At 30.3% G+C, this 22900-nt stretch overlaps 1 protein-coding gene across 4 annotated transcripts in view; it reads left to right on the top strand.

Annotated features, from left to right (window-relative positions):
* Fuss (SKI family transcriptional corepressor fussel) overlaps nucleotides 1-22900 on the top strand; it is a 156064-nt gene that overhangs the window by 64575 nt on the left and 68589 nt on the right. The window lies entirely within an intron of this gene.

The following is a 22900-nucleotide window of genomic DNA, read 5'->3' as shown; positions in this document are numbered from 1 at the left end:
TGTGTGTGTGTGTGTGTGTGTGTGTGTGTGTGTGTGTGTGTGTGTGTGTGTGTGTGTGTGTGTGTGTGTGTGTGTGTGTGTGTGTGTGTGTGTGTGTGTGTGTGTGTGTGTGTGTGTGTGTGTGTGTGTGTGTGTGTGTGTGTGAGGTATTTCAGGAGAATTGAGACCCGGTGGCTCGTCAGTTCCACCGTATTTAATGACTCCAAACTCATTCTCTGAAGGTTTTTGTTGGTTCAATACCGGGTATTACCACCCCTGTTTTCAATAACGGCTCTCAAACGTTCAGCCATGTTTATGCAGGCGGTAATTTGAGGCTGCGGAATGGTATTCCAAATGTGCTGAAGCGCGCGCTCCAAAGCAGCTAAGTTCTGCAAATTTGGATACTCTCTGCGCAACCGACGGCCCATTATGTCCCAAACGTGCTCTATGGGGTTGAGATCTGGACTCATTGCTGGGTGTCGCAACAATGTGATGTCATGCCGCTCAAAGAAGCGCCGGGTAATGTTGGCTGTGTGGACGTGCATTATCTTGCATCAATATGAACGACCTCAGATGTTGTCGTCTGCGCAGAACAATGGGCCTTAAAATTTGGTCGATGTAACGTCTAACGTCTAGCTGTCAAATTTTCGCGTACAATTACCAAAGGTGTTCTCCAATTTCGTGAAACGCCGCCCCACACCATAACTGATCCACCGCCGTAGGCAACGACTGGACGGACAAAGTTCTGGCGAAAACGTTCTCCACGACGGCGCCAAACGAGAGGACGTCGATCGTTGCCATACAGATTAAAACGAGACTCATCAGTGAATAAAACATTTGTCCATTCCCTCAAGTTCCAATTTCGATGATCGTAAGCATACGCTAAACGAGCTCGACGATGTCTTGCTGTCAACAGGGGTACACGATTAGGATATCGTGCGTGTAACCCAGTTTCACGAAGACGGTTGATGATTGTTCGAGAGCAAATGTTTCGCACTTGATGCCGTCGTCGCTGTTGCTGTTGTTGTTGCTGTTGTCTGCGATTGGGGAAGTTTCGAGCGACAATATTCGCATTGACGAAAGGTTGTCGTCGAACTTCTCTAACAATTGTTCGATCATCGCGGGCATTAGTGACTCGATGGCGACCTTGTCCGGGGCGACGATGATATTGATTCGTCTCTTGGTATCTGGTATAAGCTCGAGATACGACAGATTGACTTACACCCATCCGGATAGCAACTGCATGTTGAGTGTAACCTTCGTCGATAAGAGTCACTAACCGAGCGACTTCCACCTCCGATAAATGTCGTCTAACCATGATTAAGAATCAAAAGTCAGAAATTTTCAATTTTGACCAAAAATTAAAAAAATTTTTTTAGCGCAGAGGGATTAGTTTTGAAAAAACTGTTGAATGAAGCGATTTGCTAAGGATTCACAAAAAAAAAAAAAAAAAAAAACTCCGAAAAGCGTATGAAAAAAATCGAAATTCGATTGGGGGTATTAACTTTTTTTATTAATTTAATTAAAAGGAGATCAGTAGAATCAAGGAATGCAGCGGTGGAAAGGTGATAAAAATCATTGGGCGATGGTTTTTTGAGTTTCCTTAACTTGTTAAAAAAAAAATTTTTCCAAAAAAAATTTTTTTTTTTAATTTTTTTTTTTTTTTCAATTTAAGCACTTTCTGGAACAAAAATGTGTAAAAAGCTCGAAAAAACCATTTTTTTCTCATTTTTAAAAATTATGAGCTTTTCAGAGCAAAAAACGTGATCCTTTAATTTTTCAAAAATTCGATCAAGTGAAACAAAAAAACGGCTGGCTGGATTAATTTGATTCTTTGTAGGGTTTTTGTGAACATATTGAACTGTAAAAGGCACACTTAACATTAGTGGTTTCCTCAATATTTTCGATCCAGCGCTTGATTTTCCAAAAACCACTAAAAGCCTTTTTTTTGTTGCATTTTCAAATTCATGTGACGGAAAGAAAAAATTTTTTTCGAAAAAACAATGGACAGTCGTTAAGGGAATTCATTCAAGTTCTTGAAACCCACCTTTAACTTTCTGTGCGATCATTGGTTGCTGAGATATCGATAATCAAAGACAAAAAGATCCTTTTCCATTTGAAGACCGATATCTCAGCGAGGAGTGGACGTATCAGGGTGTTTAAAAAAGAAATTAAAGCTAAATGAACAAAGTATCCGATCCTTATGGTGGTTAAGCTAAAAAAATTTTTTCACGCCCGTAGACCAAAAAAAAACTAAAAAAATTTTGAGAATTTTTTTGTTGCTGGTTTTTCTACGATTACTCAGAAATCGCGGCGGCTACAAAATTTTGAAGTTCTAATCCAAAAACTAGACACTTGGAGCTACAATTTCCTTTTTTTTTATTTCCTGTACGACCATTTCTCTCAAAGTTACGGCCTGTTGAAAACTACCGAAAAATTTGGAATTTTTTTTTGATCCCTTAATTTTTTCCAGTAGTGTATAATATATAATAATATATTATAATATAATAATAATATTATAATATAATAATATATAATAATATATATATATATATATATATATATATAGATATATATAATATTATCACAAAAAATAAAAACAAAATGAAATCTGGAGCCCTATAAAATTGACTAAAAAGGTATAATCCTAACTCAGTAATAAAAGATTTTATTCGAGTAAAAGATTTTTCCGACGGAAATATTCTTTATTTGGATGGTAATGAACAATAACGTCTTAACCAACATTCATTTCGAAATTAGGTAGATATTTTGTAGGGCATATTTAGATTCGAAAATACTTGTTTACTGAGAATACAATGTCTAACAAAAATTGTTTCCCAAATTTTGGTTAAGACGTTATTGCTTATTACTGCCCATTTATCGTAATTTATTGTAATTGAATTGTCTAAGTGCATATTTATGCATACAATATTTCGTATGAATTATTCGTTGTTATAGCAATAATAATATATAAACGTTATGAAAATTAATAGTAATACGATTTAATTTATCTTGTTGTTATTTTAAAAATTTTTTCGTTAATTTACTTTACTAAATTTATATAACATATCAAATTACTCATATTTTAAAAATTATATTTTTTTGTCTTGATGATTTTTCAACATGTTTTTGTATATATTAAAGAAACTGAGCTATTAATTGTCAACCTTCAAAATTTTCAAAAATTAGAAAATTATGATTATTTTTAATTTTATAAAAATAGTTTTTCTACAAGTTTAAACAATTTTTTACTCTTGATCAATTTTATACAATCAATAGCAAATTGTTTCTGTAATGATGAATAGATCTATGATACATATAACGTTATACATGGATCACTCCAATCATGCGTTTAGTAGCAAATCATGTGACATATTTCATATTAATTTTAAAATTAAGAAATTTATGTGTACTTGGTTCATTTTTAATCATTAATGACCAGCATATTATAAACTATTCACCAACAAGTTCATATATTTAAACAATTCAACTATATTTTTTGCATTTTTTCTTACCATAAAATCGCTTAGGTCAACTACATTCAACATTTGGTAAGGAAATGAGTGTTCATTATTAGGTTAGACAGCGTTGTGAGAGGTTGTGGTTGGAAATATTTGTATAGCTCTTTCAGACAGTTTTAATCTAAAAATTATGTATGGAGAAATCGCTACCGTGAGAATACGCATATTGTCGTAGTAACGATTTACAACTGAGTTATCTTTTAGATATAGTAGGGTGGGTCAAAAAAATCGAATAATTTATTTTTGATTTTATACTCTGAAAAATAGGTTCGTAGACACCTAAAAAGAATTCTCTCCAAGTATAAGCTCTTAATTATAACGGGAAGGTCCTCCGCTTTGCGGGTTTCTATTTTTTTCGAATAATCAGATAAAAAAATTTATATCTCGCTTCCAACTGCTTGGAAAAATATTCCGTGGCATAGATTTTGTGAGAAATTGAATGCTTTACAAAAAAGGTCTCTTATGACTTTTTCAAAAACTCAACCGATTAAAAGATATTCATAGTTGAAGTTTGGCTATTTTAAGGAAAATATTCGTTTTTATTATGAATTTTATAAGTCGATGAAAAAAAATTATTTCGGATTGCGGAACTCATGATTTTGTAGGAAATTTACTGCTCTACAAAAATGGTCTCTTATGATTTTTGATTAAGTGAAGCCGTTACGAGATATTCATCGTCAAACATTAACGAATATCAATATTTCCAGTTTTTGATCAATAATTCGATAAATTTTAATTTAAACTATGAGTTTCAGGAAAATTTACATAAATTTGAGTTTCGATCGATAAAGAAATGTTATAATAAGTTAGATAAAGAATTATTGGAATTATCATTGATTTTCCTTGGAGAAATGCCTCAAGAAAAGATTTCTTTCAAACGTCCTAGTGCTGTTCATCATGCTAGATGGATGGCTAAGGCCATTTATAGTTTGAAAATGTATCTATTCAGAGATGAATTCAAACTCTCTCAGAAAGAATTGCATGGTCTTCGTCATTTTTGTATTTTTATAGTCACATTGTATTTAAAAGCTTGGTTTTCATCAACTTCTGCAACAACTGCTGCTTATCATGACTTGCAGTTTATGAAAAATTTATTGGAGTACAAACATATCAATCCTTTGATTTCTTCAGCTACGTGTGAAAAAATGATTTCGCACTTATGGTATTTGAGCGATGAACTTGCCATTTTATCACTGTTTGACGATGGCGTTCCATTAGAAGTAAAAAAAGTATTGTTAAAGCTGTTAATACTCGTGAAGGTACAGATTCTAAAGCTAAAAGATTTGTAATTGCTAAAAAAGATTTGAATTCATTGGCGCAGAGAACTCTGAGTGACTTTGTGTCTAAAAAGTCATTAAATCTTTTCAAAATCTTCGATCTACCGTATGACTTTCTTGATATCGATGTTGAATTATGGCCTACTAATGAGAGTTATCTCGAAAATAAAGAATACTTTCAACAACTAAAAGTTGTCAATGATTCAGCAGAGCGAGCTGTTGCATTAGTCAGTGAATATAATCAATGCTTGACAAAAAATGAAGAACAATTCCAGTACTTATTGCAAGTTGTCAAAGAACATCAAAAACATTCCCAAATTGTAATAAAAGAAATTATTTATAGTAATAGCGTACTGTTATGTTAAAAATATAGACAATTATATTGCAATTGATAATTCAATAAAAAATTTATCTATAAAAAAGTTAAATACTGGTTGTTTCTCACTTGATTCAATACTTTTCATATTAAATTTGACAAAGAAATATGTCATTCACTTCAAATTAAACTAATCATTGGCTATGTGTCGAAAAAAAAATGCTCTAATTTCTTGTTTTAATGCAATCAAACAAGCTCAAGACTGAAAACAATATTAAAAAAATTGTTTATAACATGTCTTTATCGATCGAAACTCAAATTTATGTAAATTTTCCTGAAACTCATAGTTTAAATTAAAATTTATCGAATTATTGATCAAAAACTGGAAATATTGATATTCGTTAATGTTTGACGATGAATATCTCGTAACGGCTTCACTTAATCAAAAATCATAAGAGACCATTTTTGTAGAGCAGTAAATTTCCTACAAAATCATGAGTTCCGCAATCCGAAATAATTTTTTTCATCGACTTATAAAATTCATAATAAAAACGAATATTTTCCTTAAAATAGCCAAACTTCAACTATGAATATCTTTTAATCGGTTGAGTTTTTGAAAAAGTCATAAGAGACCTTTTTGTAAAGCATTCAATTTCTCACAAAATCTATGCCACGGAATATTTTTCCAAGCAGTTGGAAGCGAGATATAAATTTTTTTATCTGATTATTCGAAAAAAATAGAAACCCGCAAAGCGGAGGACCTTCCCGTTATAATTAAGAGCTTATACTTGGAGAGAATTCTTTTTAGGTGTCTACGAACCTATTTTTCAGAGTATAAAGTCAAAAATAAATTATTCGATTTTTTTGACCCACCCTAAGATATAGTGTCGATAAAAATATTTTTCGAATAATCATTTGAATTTACAATAAATGAAAAGATATTTAATACTCAAATAAAAAGATTGAAACTTGAAATTTAATTTTTTTAAATTCCATATCTAATAATAAAAATATGTGATGCATATGTACATATAAGAAAATAATACTACCCAAAAATGATTGAATCTCTATATGTAATTTTCTATTTGCAAAAACCATTTATATTTAGAAGTAAAGACATATCTATATATATTGGCCCATCAGATAAATAGTATACATAAAAACAGTTCAATACTTGTTAAATGGCTTAAAATACTTGTATGGTGAGAGATAATATCTTAAATATAAGAAGAGTCATATGAATCTGTAACCCTCAATGTCAAAACACAATTGAGTTGTTCAAAGTAAATCTGATAGGTCAAGATCAAGATTAGATCAACGAAACCGCAAAACGTTTCTTACCTGCATCATTCTATATAAACTTAATAAACTCATGATCTACGAATTTTCAATAAAGATGACACTATATATGAATTGCTACTGTGAATTATATACATAGCGAGCTAGGATTCCGAAAGCATAATCTTGCTATTGTGATTTCAAAGCGACTAGCTAAAACGTTTCTCGTACTCCACAGTATAATCGAGATAATTGTGACAAAATGGAGCGTCATTGTCACTTTAACAGTATTGAAGAGCTAGTGAAGAAGGTACGTGATAGATATAGGACATAACTTGAGTGTAAGAAAAGAAGGGCAAAAAATGAGAACATATGAAAGAAAAAAAATTGTAATGATTGAGGGTGGCCTCACTTTGAATTTAGGTAAGTGGCAGATGCATAGCCGAGAGTTGACAGCTTCTCGGATTACCTTAAATGCAGGTCCTGCTCTAGACAAGGTAACTAAGTACTTATATACGAATATGAAGTACATACATCTGAGATAATATATACAATATACAATTTGGAAACTTTTTCATTGTGTAATCCAAAACTTCATAGTTTAATTCAACAATACTAATGCTATTTTTACAAACATTTGGTAATTTTCACATTCAAAGAGTTAAACTTGTTATTGTTTGCAGCATACAATCTACTTCCAAGTTTAGAAAAGAATCACATATTTCAACATAGCCTAACTATGCGTATTTTGTTGATGACAATATAATTTTCGTTTGAATATTCATGTTTTTAATTAAAACGAAAAAAGTTAGGTAAGTTTGGAAGACTCAAAAAAGCATAAATTTTCACAAAATTTTTTTTAACATATCAAATCAAACATTTTTGTTCAAACTATTAAGCACATGAAAAATACACATTAAACAAGTCCTTTGTGAAATCTTAAAATAAAAATTCAGAAAATCCAATAATTGGAACCTCACTTGCTTTAGCCTCTTAAAAAAAAATTCTCTTAGTACTGTCAGAATAACTTATGACAGAACCTGTAACGGGTATTTTTCCGGTTTCCAAAAGGAGTGAATTTTAATCGTTGTTGATTTGGATAACACTTCCTCAAGTCTCTACATTCTCTATATCCCCTAGCTCGAATGAAATCTCGCCGGAGTCCAGGGTTTTTTTTTTTTTTTTTTTTTTGGGATAAACTTTTTTTACTTTTTATAAATAAATTTTGAGCCTAATTATGATTGGTACTCTATTTATTTAAGACAACAAACTACAAAAATTGAAACTCAAGTTTATAAAATTTACAAGCGTTATGTCAAACTTTACAATATCGCACATAACCCACACACAACATTTATTTTCCCGTTTTTTTTTTGATTGCCATCTGGTGGCCAAACTCTGTCTACTACCTTTACACAGTAATATTCTTCTTTACCGACGGTCGCGTTTTTAAATCACGGCCCTACCTGCCCCTAATCCCATCCGGATGCTTGGAAAGCAACCCCTCCCGGCCCTACTTACCCCTAGCCCAGTCTGGGTGCTTGGAAAGCAACCCTTCCCGGTGGCCAAATTTCCCCCAATGGATAAGTCAGCACTTACCTGGTTCCTGGTCGGAGACAAGGTAAGAGTTCCTTGGTTTCTTCCTAGTGAATGGTCTTCTACTGGGAAGGTTACAACCACTGGGAAACTTGGTTTGTTTTTCCCGTCACTTAAAATCGCTTTTGGCATTTCCCAGACCTTTCTCCAAGAGTGAAAGATCTGGGAAAATTATCGCCATCTATCGCTCTTCGCCAAACTTCAGATTTTTAATTATTTAAATCTGATCAGATATTAAATTCACTCATCAATTTCGTTCGATTACCAAAAATTTCATACAAAAATCATTCCCATACAGAAAGTCATACGGGACTTAGAAAAAAATAACATTTGTCAAATAATAAATTTCTACCAAAACAATTTCCCATATTAATTCTATCTCTGGGACTTAGTAAAAAAAACTTAATTTCGCACTGAAATTAATTAATTAAATAGTTATTCAGATAATTAAAATCTGTTTGAAGATTTTAATTAAATCTTTCTTTCAGGTAAAATTGATTTTTGTTCTTTAAAAGAACAAAAATTATCGCCACGCAGTCTCGCTTATATTAGCTTGCCGGTTTGTACAGCAAGCGAACGAGCGGCGGAATTCTTCGCCACCTCTCGCCGCGGTGGCGTACTCAACCATTCGCGCGCATTTTCAAATAAATCTCAGTCAAGTATTTAAAATTAACTAAACTTTTTCATTAAACAAAGAAATGTAAATGAACCATTATATAAAATAAAAAAAACATCTTTAGTATATTAAATATACTCCGGTATTAATAATGACAAGAACGATAATAATAATAGTAATAATAATAATAGTAATAATAACGATGATAACAATAGTAATAATAACGATAATAACAATAGTAATAATAAATTCCATTGCTCTGCCGTCTCGCTCGCACTCACTTTTTACCATCACAAACCATCTGAAATTAAAAAAAAAAATTTTTTTCTGTCAGTAAAAATATACAGATATGTATAATTTTTATTCTTGTTCGACTACTAGTTTACCATCAGGTAAGGGAAAGGTGGTCTGATAATAAGGGAACCTTGTAAACTACCCGATTGGGACTGATTCTATTGCCCCAGTTTTCGGGAACCGGAAAAGATGACTAGCAGAGTAAGGACTGACTGTCGGGTTTGAATTATATATATTAGCCTGGTAAAAATAAATGTGTACTTAATAGCCCGGTGGTAAAGTTTTACTAACTTAATTATTGTAATACAGTTAAACACTTTTTACGGCTGAATATATATAAAAATAATTTGAATGCCAAGAATACACAAATGAAAAATTCTGAAAACGGTTGACTTTGCAGGTCATCCCTAGTTCTTTCCGCTATGACCGATCTCATAACACTTGAAAAATGTCCTACGGTTAAATATTAGTGAATAAAATTTGTAAAAATATTGATTAATTAAATTGTCCATAAATAAATATTTTGATAAAAGCGCGCAAAGTGCGTTCCATTTTCTAGTTTTTATTTAAAAAACATTAATAAGTTTAAAGGTTGTACAATTTCCTATAACTACCGTGGCTGAAGAGTAAGTTTTAAAGAAAATTTTTTTCTGCGTATCCAATTTTTATAGCTGATCATAAATGAATATATATCAGGATATATCAAATACATTAAGCTATTTATGAAAATCTCAAATATTTTCGAGAAAAAAATATAAGAAAGTTTGCTCAAAAATGTGGCTACAAATTTAAAATCCAACATGTATTTTGACCAACAACAGAAGGCAAAGAATTGTGATGATCGAAAGAAAAAAAAATAAAAATAGTACGTTCGTATTGTATATATGTACTACAAAGAACGAATATACACTGTATATTGTTAGAGTATACAGACTAAAGAAGATTCCGTGTTAAAGAGAGTCCATTAACTTCAAAGCTCGTGCTCTCGAGGGAGCACTTTAAACTCAATATCGTATATGTTTCTATAAGCATCGTATACTTTCTTTTTCAACAATGTCTACAGCTTCATCGATTTCCTCTTAACTGCACAATGCTAATGCTGACGCTAAAGCTGTAATCATGAATTATGTAACATTTACAAACTTTTGATGCAAACGATTATAATGAACTATTAAACTTTGATAAATATAATTCTTATATTTAAAATTTATAAATAGTTTCTCTGTATAACGCTGTTTGTAATAAATAGGAGTGATGAAGTTTTATTATATATTTAAGAATTTACAAACCAATATTATTATTTTTTTTTTATAAATAACTTTATTATTTATTAATAATGAAATAATTTTCTTTTATACTTACATGATGAAAAATTTTCTCAAATTGAAACAGTTTCAGTAAATGAATTACATACATCTACCTATTGTATTTATTTTCATATTACGTGTTTTACTTTTAGTCAAAAATAAATTTTATTTTTTTTTTGAAATTTGAATGAGCCTTGTACGGCATGCAATTTAAAATTTTCGATGTTTTTTCATGATTATTGTTTTAAAATAATACCTTTCATTGGTTTGATATCAGTAATAGTATAATTGTAATACCAATATTTTCTTCATGATACATACATGCTCACATATGTACTCGAAAAAATATTCTTATTTCTTATTACTTTTTTCAGTTATTCTTATAAATTGTCATTTAGCCGAAACGATGTGGAATTCAATTTCAAAATATATACATAGTCAATAGGTTCTTACAAATTGATCCAATAGACATGCTTGTATTGTTATATTTAAAAAATTTGACTACTACGATGTTTCCGTTTATTTCCTCTGTCGATGTTTAAGAAATCCTTGAAGAAATCAAAATAGCCGTCATTGAAGTAGGGTCCACTCCACTTCTATACTCGTACTATAAAGAGCTACACAGCAGGGTAGCAACAATGTTTACACATCTCGCCTCTTTTTAATACGAGTTAAATGAAGTATAAACTCATTATGCCACTCTCAACAGACGTCTGGGGAGAGCTTTTCAATGAAATCTTCATCAGGAAGTTTCTTTTGTCATGTACGCTCAAAAATCCAGCCCGTTCATCGAAGTCCTGAAAAACTTTTAGTTGATATTGAAGAATATATATGTTGAAGAAAACTTTACTTATAACTCAGTAAATAACTTCTTTTAGACGGCTTTTAAAATATCATATGAAAAAATTTCTGATATAGCTTAATGTATTCATGTATGGCAGTTTCAAAAAATTATGTATCTTCATATGTGGTCGGATTTAGTCTGATACAGTAATGTATAAATGTACATAATTTTTCAACCAAAGATATAGTGTAAAAATCTCAGCCGAAGAGAATGTAATTGTTGAATCTTTTCTTTACAAGTCTGAAATGTTAAATTCTAAAATAAATAATTTTTTTGCTCTCCAAAGGAGTTTATAGCTGCCATGGGTTCTTAATCTAATTAACTACTAAACGAATTAATCTTCAACATAACATGTTAATTGACCAACCCAATTCTAAAAAAAATAGATTTTTTATTTATAGATGATGTATAAGCACCATATAACACAAGTAGAAGCTAAATAGAATAAAAATACATAAGAATATATTTAATACATATAAAATATGTAGATGAAGTATATTTAACATTTATATTTTTTAGCCGATTATCGTATATATAAAGTATATGCTCAATAAATATTAATTATATGAAAAACATAATTCGCAAGAGCGATAATCAAGTCAACAAAGTTGACAAGAAATATATAAACTTTTATTTAAAATATATATTCAGAAGAAATTTAATCCTAAAATAAAATTCAGATAAAATATATGTGAAGCCAATTTATTCGTAAGGTGACTAGTCAAATATATCATAAGTATAAAAATGTATATAATTCTACTCTCATACTCAGGTGCTCGCACGTTTAATCTGGTGTAAATAAATGTTGAATGCGTTCGAAATATACTTGGATTGTATACAAAATTGCAAAACACCATGAGTTTGTATGAAAAATATATCTAGAGTATACGATCTGTATGTATGTAAAATATATTTTGATTACATAAGTACACAGTGAGCGAATATGATTAAAAAAATTAGAAAAACGGTTGACCCTAAAGGCCATTCCTGAAACCTCCCACTAATTCGATGCTTAAGCTCTTAAAATTGCACTCATTACGAATGTGAGCTCTTCGAGCTAAAAAATATAATTTTGAGCTTTCCGAACTCAAAAGTTTGATCGAAGTTCAATAAATATTATTTTTCGAATTTTCAAACCGCAATGACTTTTGAATGAATGAACCGATTTCCACGTGGTTAGTGGCATTCAACGCAGTTTTTGAAGCCTCATAACAAATATTTAAGTTTAAATTGATGGAACAAGTAATTTCGAAGTAATTCTGAAAAAACACTTTTTTTGGTTTTTAAAAACATTTTAAAAAATTGTTTTAGTATTTTTTTTGAGATTCCTCAAAATTTACCGGTTCCAATCGGTTTAAACTTTAAAAATTTTATAGAATAATAGAATTTTTTGTTATTAAATATAAAATGTCAAATATTCAAATCGTTTTGGTCTGAGACCAATTATTTAATTTATAATTTTTTCAGAATTTTCGTTCTGTTTTAATAACCCACCTTTTTTTCCACTTAATGTTCTAAATATATTCTTCTTGCACCGGAAATTCCTCTTGAAGTCACGCCTTCTCCACACAAGATTTTAAAACTAAATCATGACCATTTGGCTGAGTAACAGGATTAGCGATTAGATTAAATTTTTAAATCTTCAATGTGATCCCACAGTACAGGAAAAATAGATGTAAAATTGAATGCCTGGATTTGCACCAATATTTTGGGTCTTTAGTTTTGTCCCGTGACACTCGTCTATTGTTAGATTAAAAAATGGGCGTGGTGGGTTTTTTTTAGAAAACGGACGAAGAATACTTCTTTTTAAATTTCACTATGCTCATCCAATCGCTTTAACGTTTACAAATAACTAAAAATATATGCATTTATTTTGTCTCTAAACAGTACTTTTTTACTCTCTTAGATAATTAAACAATCCAAGCATGTTTTATCAATACACTACAACAATAATCAATTAATCAAAAACGGTTGAATTTTTAATCAAAAGATTCTGATTTTTCATTTATACAGGGAATGCATATTTGACAAATATAGATTATGGATTAGCAATACGACAATCCTGGGTTAACAAAGCATGCGAAATAGAGATTATTAATTTATGCTACATCCGAAACGTGAAATGACACATATTCGTTGGCAAAGAACATTTGTTCAATAGTTTATTAAGAGGAGACTTTTGTTTCTCATTCACTCAGTGGTTCTTTTTTAATGGTTGTATGTGCATTCTCCAGGGGATTGAAACCCTTTTGTAGTTTGGCGTGAGTTACTTATGTGGTTGGCTAAGCCTAAAATTGGGGTACAACACGGCACAAAATATTATACCCTCTTTTGACGAGTGTCAAATAAAAAACGATCATGTTGTGTTGTTGAAAAAAAAAAAAAATAATAATAATAATAAATATAATAACAATAATAATTTGAATAATTGAATAAACTATGATTTCATTTGTTTGAATTTTTACACTGTCAATATATCATCATCTATAATCAGTTTCTACATGAAATAGCAGTTAGAGATCTATAAAATATTATTTATTTTTTTAGCCCTATCAACATATCACACAATTCTTCAGTTATTATATAGCTCGTCAGAAAAACGGCTTATGAAAATACTTGAGATTATTGCCACAGCCGGCTATATAACTGTGTGGCATGTTCCAAATTGCTCAAGGGCTGTATCCTTTTTCTTTTGCTTTCTCAACTACTACCATACATTGTTATAAAAATCTCATTCAATAATAACATTTAAATATCTACTGCAGACTCTAAAGAGAGATTTGAAATGTTATATATAAATATATTTAATTGTATTTTCATGTCTTCAAAAAAAATATCCTATTGTTTTATTTACTCATGATTTTATTACTGGTATGATAAACATCAATAAATTGATTGAAGAGATGAGTTCTATGATTTTATTGAGTATGACTTACAACTTTGAAAGCATACATGTATCTCTCTTACAAATCATTATGGATATCGATCTTATCGAAACAGCTGTCGCGTGGCGCGTGGTGATCCGAAGTAATACAATAGCCGCAAACCGACACACAAACGACAAAATATAAAATATAGAAAATAAAAAAGAAAAAAAAGATTCATAAAGACAAGATTTTGCTAATCAGTTGAGGAAATAATCTCACGATCAGAGTAAAAGGCTTGTCTATTATATATATATATATATATATATATATATATATTTTTTTTTTTTTTTTTTTTTTTACGAAAACACAAAATATTTGAAAAGATAGACGGGTTATAACTATATTGTACGAGTTTTAGATATGTACAGTGACATTACACGTGACATACTGTATGGGTGTAGACAAATTCTAATAATAAACTGATCAAGTATTAGGGGTGATTTAGATTGGACATTAAAGACGCAAAAAGATATACATGATGAAATGCGTATTGAAGGGATAAGTGGGTGAATAAGATTGAATTAGAGATCATAAAGAAGAGGGTAGCTTGAACAAATTATTATTCTGGTTGATTTCAATTAATGTAGAACTTATTATTAAACATAGCATAAAATAACCAATGTTGAACAGTGATACCATGGTTCAAATATTATTAAAAAAAAAAATTTTTTTTTGATTGTATTTATGTGATTTCTTGAAATTTAATAGATCAGATTGGTTGAAATTTTTAGAAAATTTAGGGTTAGACAATCTCTTTCCCAAATCACATTTCCATTGATTTAGCCCATAAAAAGTTATGAGAGGTACATTACCCTCTCATAGAAAAAAATTTTCTAATTTGGTCAATTTTTATGTTGAGCCATAGTAAATAGTAAAAATAGCTTTTTCACACTGAAAAAAATTTTCTTTAAAAATTACCGTTGAATTTACGGTGATCGTGGATTGCACGGCCTTATCATTTGTCGGTAAGTGAGAAGTTTTTAAGTTTTTTGAAACAAATTTTATCGTATCCTATACAAAAAAAAAAAAAAATCTTGAACCAAGAAAATTGTAAGGAAGACCGAACTTATTTTGGAGCAAGAAGAAATTTTCTTGGCTTAAAAAAATTTAACTTCGTTCAAGAAATTTTAACTTCATTCAAGAAATTTTCAATCTTCCTTAAGATTTTTTTGATTTAAGAAAATTTACGCTTGACTCAAGACTTTCGTTCTGTGTACGGTAAATTTTATTAGGCTTTCCGTTAATTTGACCTAGTCTACCATAAAATAAAAAAATTTTTTCTTAATTTTAATCAAATAATATTTATCGATTACGGGTGAAAAAAATTTTTAAAACCTAAGTTGTTTTAAAACAAAAAGAAATACTCATGCACAGAAAGAAAGAAAGTCTTGAGTCAAGCCTAAATTTTCTTAAATCAAGAAAATCTTAAGGAAGATTGAAAATTTCTTGAATGAAGTTAAATTTTTTTAAGCCAAGAAAATTTCTTCTTGCTCCAAAATAACTTCGGTCTTCCTTATAATTTTCTTAGTTTAAGAAATTTTTTTTTACTGTGTGAGATAGAAAAATTTTCTTCGCTGAAGAAAATTTTATTTCAACAAAAATAGTTTTTTCTGTTGAATAGTTTCTTGAAAATTAGTTCCAATACAAAATATTTTTTGTTATTTAGTGATAAAGTTTAGATCATTGAAAAGAATAACTTTCGAAAAACAAAGTCGCCTACTATAAATGAACAATGAAAAGATCATGAAACGATTCATATTTAAAGGGTTTTCTCAACAAGATTTAAAGAATAGACAATGTATATATTTGCATCACCCTATATTTAACTACTAAATAGACAAGTAAAGAGTGAGAGAGTTTTGCTAAGTCGCCCATATTGGCATGTTGCCTGCGGCAAGCCTTGTCCCTAGTCTTATGTATGTATGTAGTTCACCCCTGTAACTACAACTTTTGATCCCCTTGACGTATATTATTATTCGACCATTGTCCGATTATTACCCGACAGTATGTGGGTGTAATGCGAGAAATACAATCTTGAAAATAAAAGAGAAGAGGTAGATATCTGGTGACAAATTCAATAAATCTATCAGTGTGGTATATGTACATGACGTTTTGCCGCGTATTTAACGCAAATTTAGCTGAACACACATGTCGCACTATGGATCTGTCTTTTCACTTGCTGCATTATATCTATGTATTAGTGTTCCCCAAGTTTCAAATGCATCAAATATATACAGTAGGGTGTGCCAAAATGTAACTTCCTTGATGGACCTTTTAAAATTGGAATTTTCAGTTCCGCTTTTGAAATCAGCTGTGTTTAGGCCTTTTCTAAGATATTTTGGGGTAAGACGATAGATTTTATTTTCATAGAATTTTTTAGCAGGAGGTTTAATTGGGCACTTCCGGCGAAAATTTGAATTTTCAGCGGAAGTGCCCTAATTAAGCTCCAGTTAAAAAATTCTATGAAAATCAAATTTATCGTCTTACCCCAAAATATCTTAAGAAAGGCCTAAACACAGCTGATTTCAAAAGCGGAACTGAAAATTCCAATTTTATAAGGTCCATCAAGGAAGTTACATTTTGGCACACCCTAATATACAATATAACATAGATATTATACTTACCATGGTAATAAAATGAATTATTTTTGGCAGTTATTAGTATTTATATTGATGTATTTTAAATTTTATTCATTCAACACTTTGGTATACATTCGAGGATTCATTCCTTTTCGTTGAGTTTTTAATTTTTTTAGAAATTTTGGAATCTTGAAAATTTTAAAATAACATTCCACAACCACATCAAATTCGATGAGTTGTATTTTTATTATATTCATAAGAAGATAAAGAATAGGTGCGTAGTTTTTAACAATGAGTGAAAAAACGAAGTTTAATAATACAATAGCTATTTTGACAGCGGCTTATATACTCTTATGGCACATTCTCTTTTTATTAATCTTCCGGAATGTCCACAAATTTCAGAAATAAACGCCGATTTTCTATTGTATCGTCACAACAGAGATTGGAATCAATATTTACACTTGGAGGTTTTGTCAGATTAAGATAAGTGAAAGCTTAACCGCATTAGAACCCTTAACCCTCTCTACGATTGAGTCAATAGCATTTTTTTGTTATTAGACAAGTGTCATAAATGGAATGTATAAGACCGATCTAAAGAAAGTCAATTACATTTTTGAATGGCATGTTAAAAATGTTGCTATTAAATGGCGAAAAAAATACTGTAAAAGTTTAACGTCTCAATCGTAATGTTAAGAGTCTTACCATCACAATTCTATTTCTATTTTTGAAACTGTATTCTTTTTTTCTTGATTTTCAAACTATTGCCTGAAAAATATTAAAGATATTAAAGAATATTACCTTAAAAACACATTTGTTATAAATTAAACATTACAGAATATGGTAGGTTGTAAATACAAAGACCAAGTTGATTTCGTACTGTCAATAAACATTGACATATTTTTAGAATATTTTTCATTTTCATCTCAAAACTTGAGTTACTGAATCAAAATTTAGAAAAAACTCAAAAATGGAAATTGATTGTGAATTTCTTGTGTTATGCTTCAGCCTCAATTTTTCCTACTTAATTATAAAATATTCACTCGATGTCAAACTTACATTCAACAAATACACTAAAAACACGGGAAGAATTAATAATTCCGACCAATAAACATTTTCATCATTGTGGAGAGATATTTGAAAAGATTACTTCAATACAAAATGTATATCTATGTAGGATTCAACTAAAATCTTTCATATTCTCGAATCGTTTTCAATTACTTCTCATTCCTTTTTCAAAATAGGGTTATTCTTGTATTTGATTCTTCTTTACAAAATTTAATTTTCACTGTTTTTTACTAATTTAAGAGTAGATATTATGTAGTATACATACATAAAATTTTTACTGATATTACGTAAGTAATCGTGCAAAATTGAAAAATCATTCATTAGAAAAATAAGATTTTTTGATCATCATAGCCATATAGAGTTTGGTAATGCAACCATATATCTCAAATATGATAACTATTTAAGAAACGTAGAAAACAGTATATTCAAAATTTATAGTTATTCAAAAATAGTAGCTATCAATTTTGTATTTTTAACTTCTGGGTGTGAAAATCTATGATTTTCAAAAAATCGGGAAGTTATTAAATACACCCCAGTTTTCGAAAATCGAGTTTTTATCAGATCTCGACGTTTCGAGGTGCTAGAAAGCTATTTTAGCCATTCCGACGAGGATCTCTTTTCGTAATTCGTAGTTTGATCAATTTACACTTAAGGAGTCTTTATGAGGCTTAAAAGCTGCGTCGAATATCGCTAACCACGTAAAAATCAGTTTATTCGTTCAAAAGTAATTTCAGTTTAAAAATCCAAAGAATAGTGCTTTATTAAACTTCTATCAAACTTTTGAGCTCGAAAAGCTCAAAAGCATAGAACAGCTAACTCTTTGAGCTTGGAGAGCTCAAAATAACACATAAATTGTAATTTTGGGCTAGAAGAGCTCAAAAACGTCATAAGTGTGATTTTGAGCGCTTAGGTATGGAATCAGCAGGAAATTGTAGGGATAGTTTTAAGGGTCAACCGTTTTTCTAATTTTTTTATTTAACTCCGTGATTTTGAAAATTTGAAAACATTTTTGAATGAATGTATTTCAGTCCTTTTTTTTTTTTAAATAATTTTTAACCTGTAAAAGATAGCTTAAATCTATTAAATTTATGTTCAAGTTCACACAATTATCTTCAATTTAAGCTATTATTGGTCGACTTTTGATACTTTTTTCAATACATTTCGTAAATGAGAAAATTTAAAAAAAAATCAAGAACAAATTAATTTTTAGCTTTTATCACACGGAGAAAAAAATATCGTTCTCATCACTATACGTATCGTAATTATCACGATCCAGGCGAAAAGTAGTGGGAAAGTAGTGGCGCTGCAAGCGGTGTATCGTGATTATCACGATACGTATAGTCCTTAGTACCATACGTTTTGAGGTAATCACAATACATATAGTGATAGAATACAAACGTCAGATAACAGTCGCTATACATATGATTTTGATAATGACGATACAAAGTTTCGTGTTTATCACGATATTTTTTTCTCCATGCATCAAATAACTTTCATAAATTTTAGGACGATACATGGCCAAAAATAAACTTTAAGACATTATTACCTTTCAATGACGTGTTTTCTTCAATATTTAAACAAGAAATCAACCTATCTAATTCGGGTGTGGCCGAATAGCGCTTTTTTCTCATGTATTTTATTAACTCCCATTATTAAGAACATCCTTTCCATTTCCTTTCTCAATCCTTCCCTCCCTCAATTATTCTCCTACGTGAATGTTAGATCACTTCACGTATTAATTACCGTAACTCCTGTCCTTTTCCGCTTAACAGCATTATTTAATTTTAAAAACAATTTTAAAACAACCACATATATTTCGAGCTCAAAGAACTCAAAAACGAATAAACGTTGTGTTTTAGAGCTCAAAGAGCTTAAAACTTTGGAATCGATGATTTCTCGATTTCTATTTTGTAAATAGCGGGAAGTTATAGGGATGGCCTGCAGGGTCAACCATTTTCCAGATATTTTTGTAAACTTTTTTGGTTGTAAATTAATATAAAATTATTATTTTCTCGGTTGAAACTTTCTTCATTTTAAATTCAAGATATACGTGAATGCGTCAGTAAAATTTTCGATGTATTCACATTGAAATAAATACAATCAATTCAATGTAAAAACATCATATTGTTAACATAAATTCATTACCTCTGAAAAAATTTGTTGATCAAAACTCATAATTAAATTAAGTAAAAAAAAAAAAATTTCAAACATGAATATGGATTTTCGTTTATTATATAAATTTTTCTACTTTCTATGATTTAGATAGGAAATTCGAAATTATTTTTAAAGTAACAAAGCTAATTTTATTGGAGTAATAACAATCATTTTCGAGCATAAGAATGTAAGTTATTTTTAATTATACTTTCATTTTGGAAAATTCATCAAGGAGTAAATTTATTAAGAGTTGTTAACACGGGATCAATTTTCGTCAAACATTAGGTATTGAGTTTCTTTAAAAAATAAAGGAGTAAAAGTTTTAGTTGTCTACTGAAAAGTAAGGTCATGCCAAATAGATCAATATTTAAGTCATGATTTCTGTTGGGTGACATAAATTTATGCGATTAAGACTTACAGTAAAGCACTAAATTTTCTTGAAAAACATACATTTATCATAAAAGAAATAAATAATTTCGGTTTACTATGTTGTTTGGAATAAAAAAGAAAATGAAATTAAAATTAATATTTCGTATTTATATGTATTTGTGTTTTCGTGAAAAGGTGGTAATCTAGTAATACTTCTTTTAGTTGCATGGCTTTTATAGCAGGGCGTGAAGCTGGATCTAAATGATGACGATAATGGTTGAAAGCATTTTTGTGAGTATTTTAACTGGGGTGAGCACCAACAATGAAATTCACTGGTACACATTGAATCGTTATTGTATGTAGTTATATAGCTCAAGAGCCTCACTCTGATTGTTGTCCTGATGTTCGTGTCAAGTCTCCTGGCATAATTGTCCAGTGCTATGAATGATTTTGCAATTAGATTAACTCAACGGGAATCGAAGAGTTTATAAATATAAATTTTATTTATCAAAATACTTTCCTATTTTGACTAACAAAAAAATCAGAATTTTCACGTACAAAAAGATGGCAAATCATGTTCCGCTGTGAAGATTAAATAATAACATAATGCAGAAAACGTTACCTACATCTTTACTAATCACCACTTGCTGGAAAACCGATGTCAAAATGCAGAGTTAATTACATGTTGATAATAGAGTTTAATGGGAGAAAGGTTCCAAAAGCTGGTATACAGAAATTAACTTCAAATTGAATTTAGTTGGTCTGTTTTATCCATAACGTGTAGGTAACAAAAAAACTCACTAACCCAGTTACCCTAGTAAAGGGTTGAAAGCTCCCTGATAGCCACCTTAACGGAAAATTGCCGTCAATCTACTGCCAAAATTTGTAGCCAAATTGACGGAAAAAGTTGAAGAAGCAAGCGGTTTCAGTTAAGTTGCCTATAAGTTACTCTACAATTTGATGTCAAGACTTGCTGTGCACATATTTCAGTCAAGTTGTAGTTAAGTTGAAAGGAAAGTTTACTACAAGTTTGATTGTTTACTTGTATTCAAATAGCGGTAGTAAATTTTCATCAATTTGCTTACAATCATGATTCAGTGGATAATTGCCGCCAACTTAAGGTTAAGTTAACCGTAACTGCTGAAATTGTTGAAAGTCAACTACTTTTTGAGAAAGCCTGGCTATCAGGGCTAATACGAGGTAATTTCTATATCTAACTTATGAGCAGTTGGTCAAAACTCTACTTAACTATACCCTGATAGCCACCTTACCTATAACTTACTGTCAATCTACGTCCGCAATTTGAAGCAAACTTGACGGAAAGAGTTGGCAAAGCGAGCGATTACCGCTTAGTTACCTATAACTTACTCTGCAAATAGACGTCAAAACTTGCTGTACAAGTATTTCCTTCAAATTGTAGTAAAGTTGAAAGGAAATTTAACTACAAGTTTGATTGTTAACTTGTATTCAAGTTGCGGCCGTAGATTTCTGTCAATTTGCTTACAACTGTTGTTGAGTGAAGAATTACCGCCAACTTGATGTATAACTTAACCGTAACTGCTGGGAGTCAACACTTACTGAGAAAGTGCTGGCTATCAGGGTAGTTAAAGTGTATATAGTATATAATACCCAATAACCAAAGTTGCAGAGCTGAAATTGCTATTCAATGATTGGTATCAATTGGAAGTCAAGTTGACTCATATCGAGACTGCAAATCGAGACTTCAAATGTTGCCTTTAGATTGACGCCAATTTGCTAATGCAATTTGATGTCAGTGTGTAGTGCAGATTGGTAACAAACTGATTGCAAAAGTTGGAAAGTCAGAATCTGCTATCAGTTTGCTTCCAAATAATCATCAATTTTTGGCATTTTGGCTTAACCTGAATTACCCATTTTTCATTGATAGAACAGAAAAAACTATAAATAGAGAAAAAAAAATAGATCTTATTCCTATACTACGTAGAATGGTAATCACTGCTATGCTAGACAGTATTGGAAAATTTTCTGAGAACCCTGTGTAAATTTACTGGGAAAAATCTTAGAAAATGTGATAAAAATATGAACAGTGACTCACTGAATGCAGAATAAAATTCTGAAAATAAAGTTTTTTTTTTTTAATTTTTTTGATTAAAATTTCCATTTGTCATCAACAAAAAACATAAACAAAAAAACAATCTCTTCATCAATAACTCAATAACTATAGGTGATATCATAAATCGGAAAAAGATCCTTAAAGAGGAGGAAATTTATGAAAAAAAATCTCGACTTCCGGAACTCTGGCTTCAGAAACAACAATTTTTATTTTTTATGTTAAAAATAGGGTTTCGCGTGACTACTGTCGTATTTTAGCATCGGCGCGGCCGTGTGACATAAATCAATCTGCCCCGCAGATGTCAAATTGATACCAAGTGGTTATTGGGGTAATTAAAGCACACACTATCGGTAAACATTTTACGGCTATCTAAAGTCAGTTAGCAGAGTAAGTTGTCATCAACTTGAATCAGATAAATTGTTAATGTTTTTTTTTAAGCATTACTAGATTCAAAATTATTTATATTTTCCGGAAAAACACTTTTTTCATCTAATGAATTAATTTTCATTTATTAAAAGTAGGGTTGAGTACGTTATACTTTGAAAACTGTCCATTTACTGGGTATTTTACCTTAGTAGTTAGATCATGAGTCAGCCGTTGGTCTGCGAGCAAGCGAAGAGCAGCAAAACCGAAATTTGTTATCTGTAAGTTCACCGTCGGCGAAGACCAGTCCATCGTACTAAGGA

Source organism: Cotesia typhae, unplaced genomic scaffold, assembly GCF_013202065.1.
Source record: "Cotesia typhae breed Kobodo isofemale line unplaced genomic scaffold, CoteBio_Ctyphae contig_65, whole genome shotgun sequence".
Taxonomy (NCBI): Eukaryota; Metazoa; Arthropoda; class Insecta; order Hymenoptera; family Braconidae; genus Cotesia; species Cotesia typhae.
Note: the sequence above shows the minus strand (reverse complement) of the source record. Positions and strands in the feature narration are given on the sequence as shown.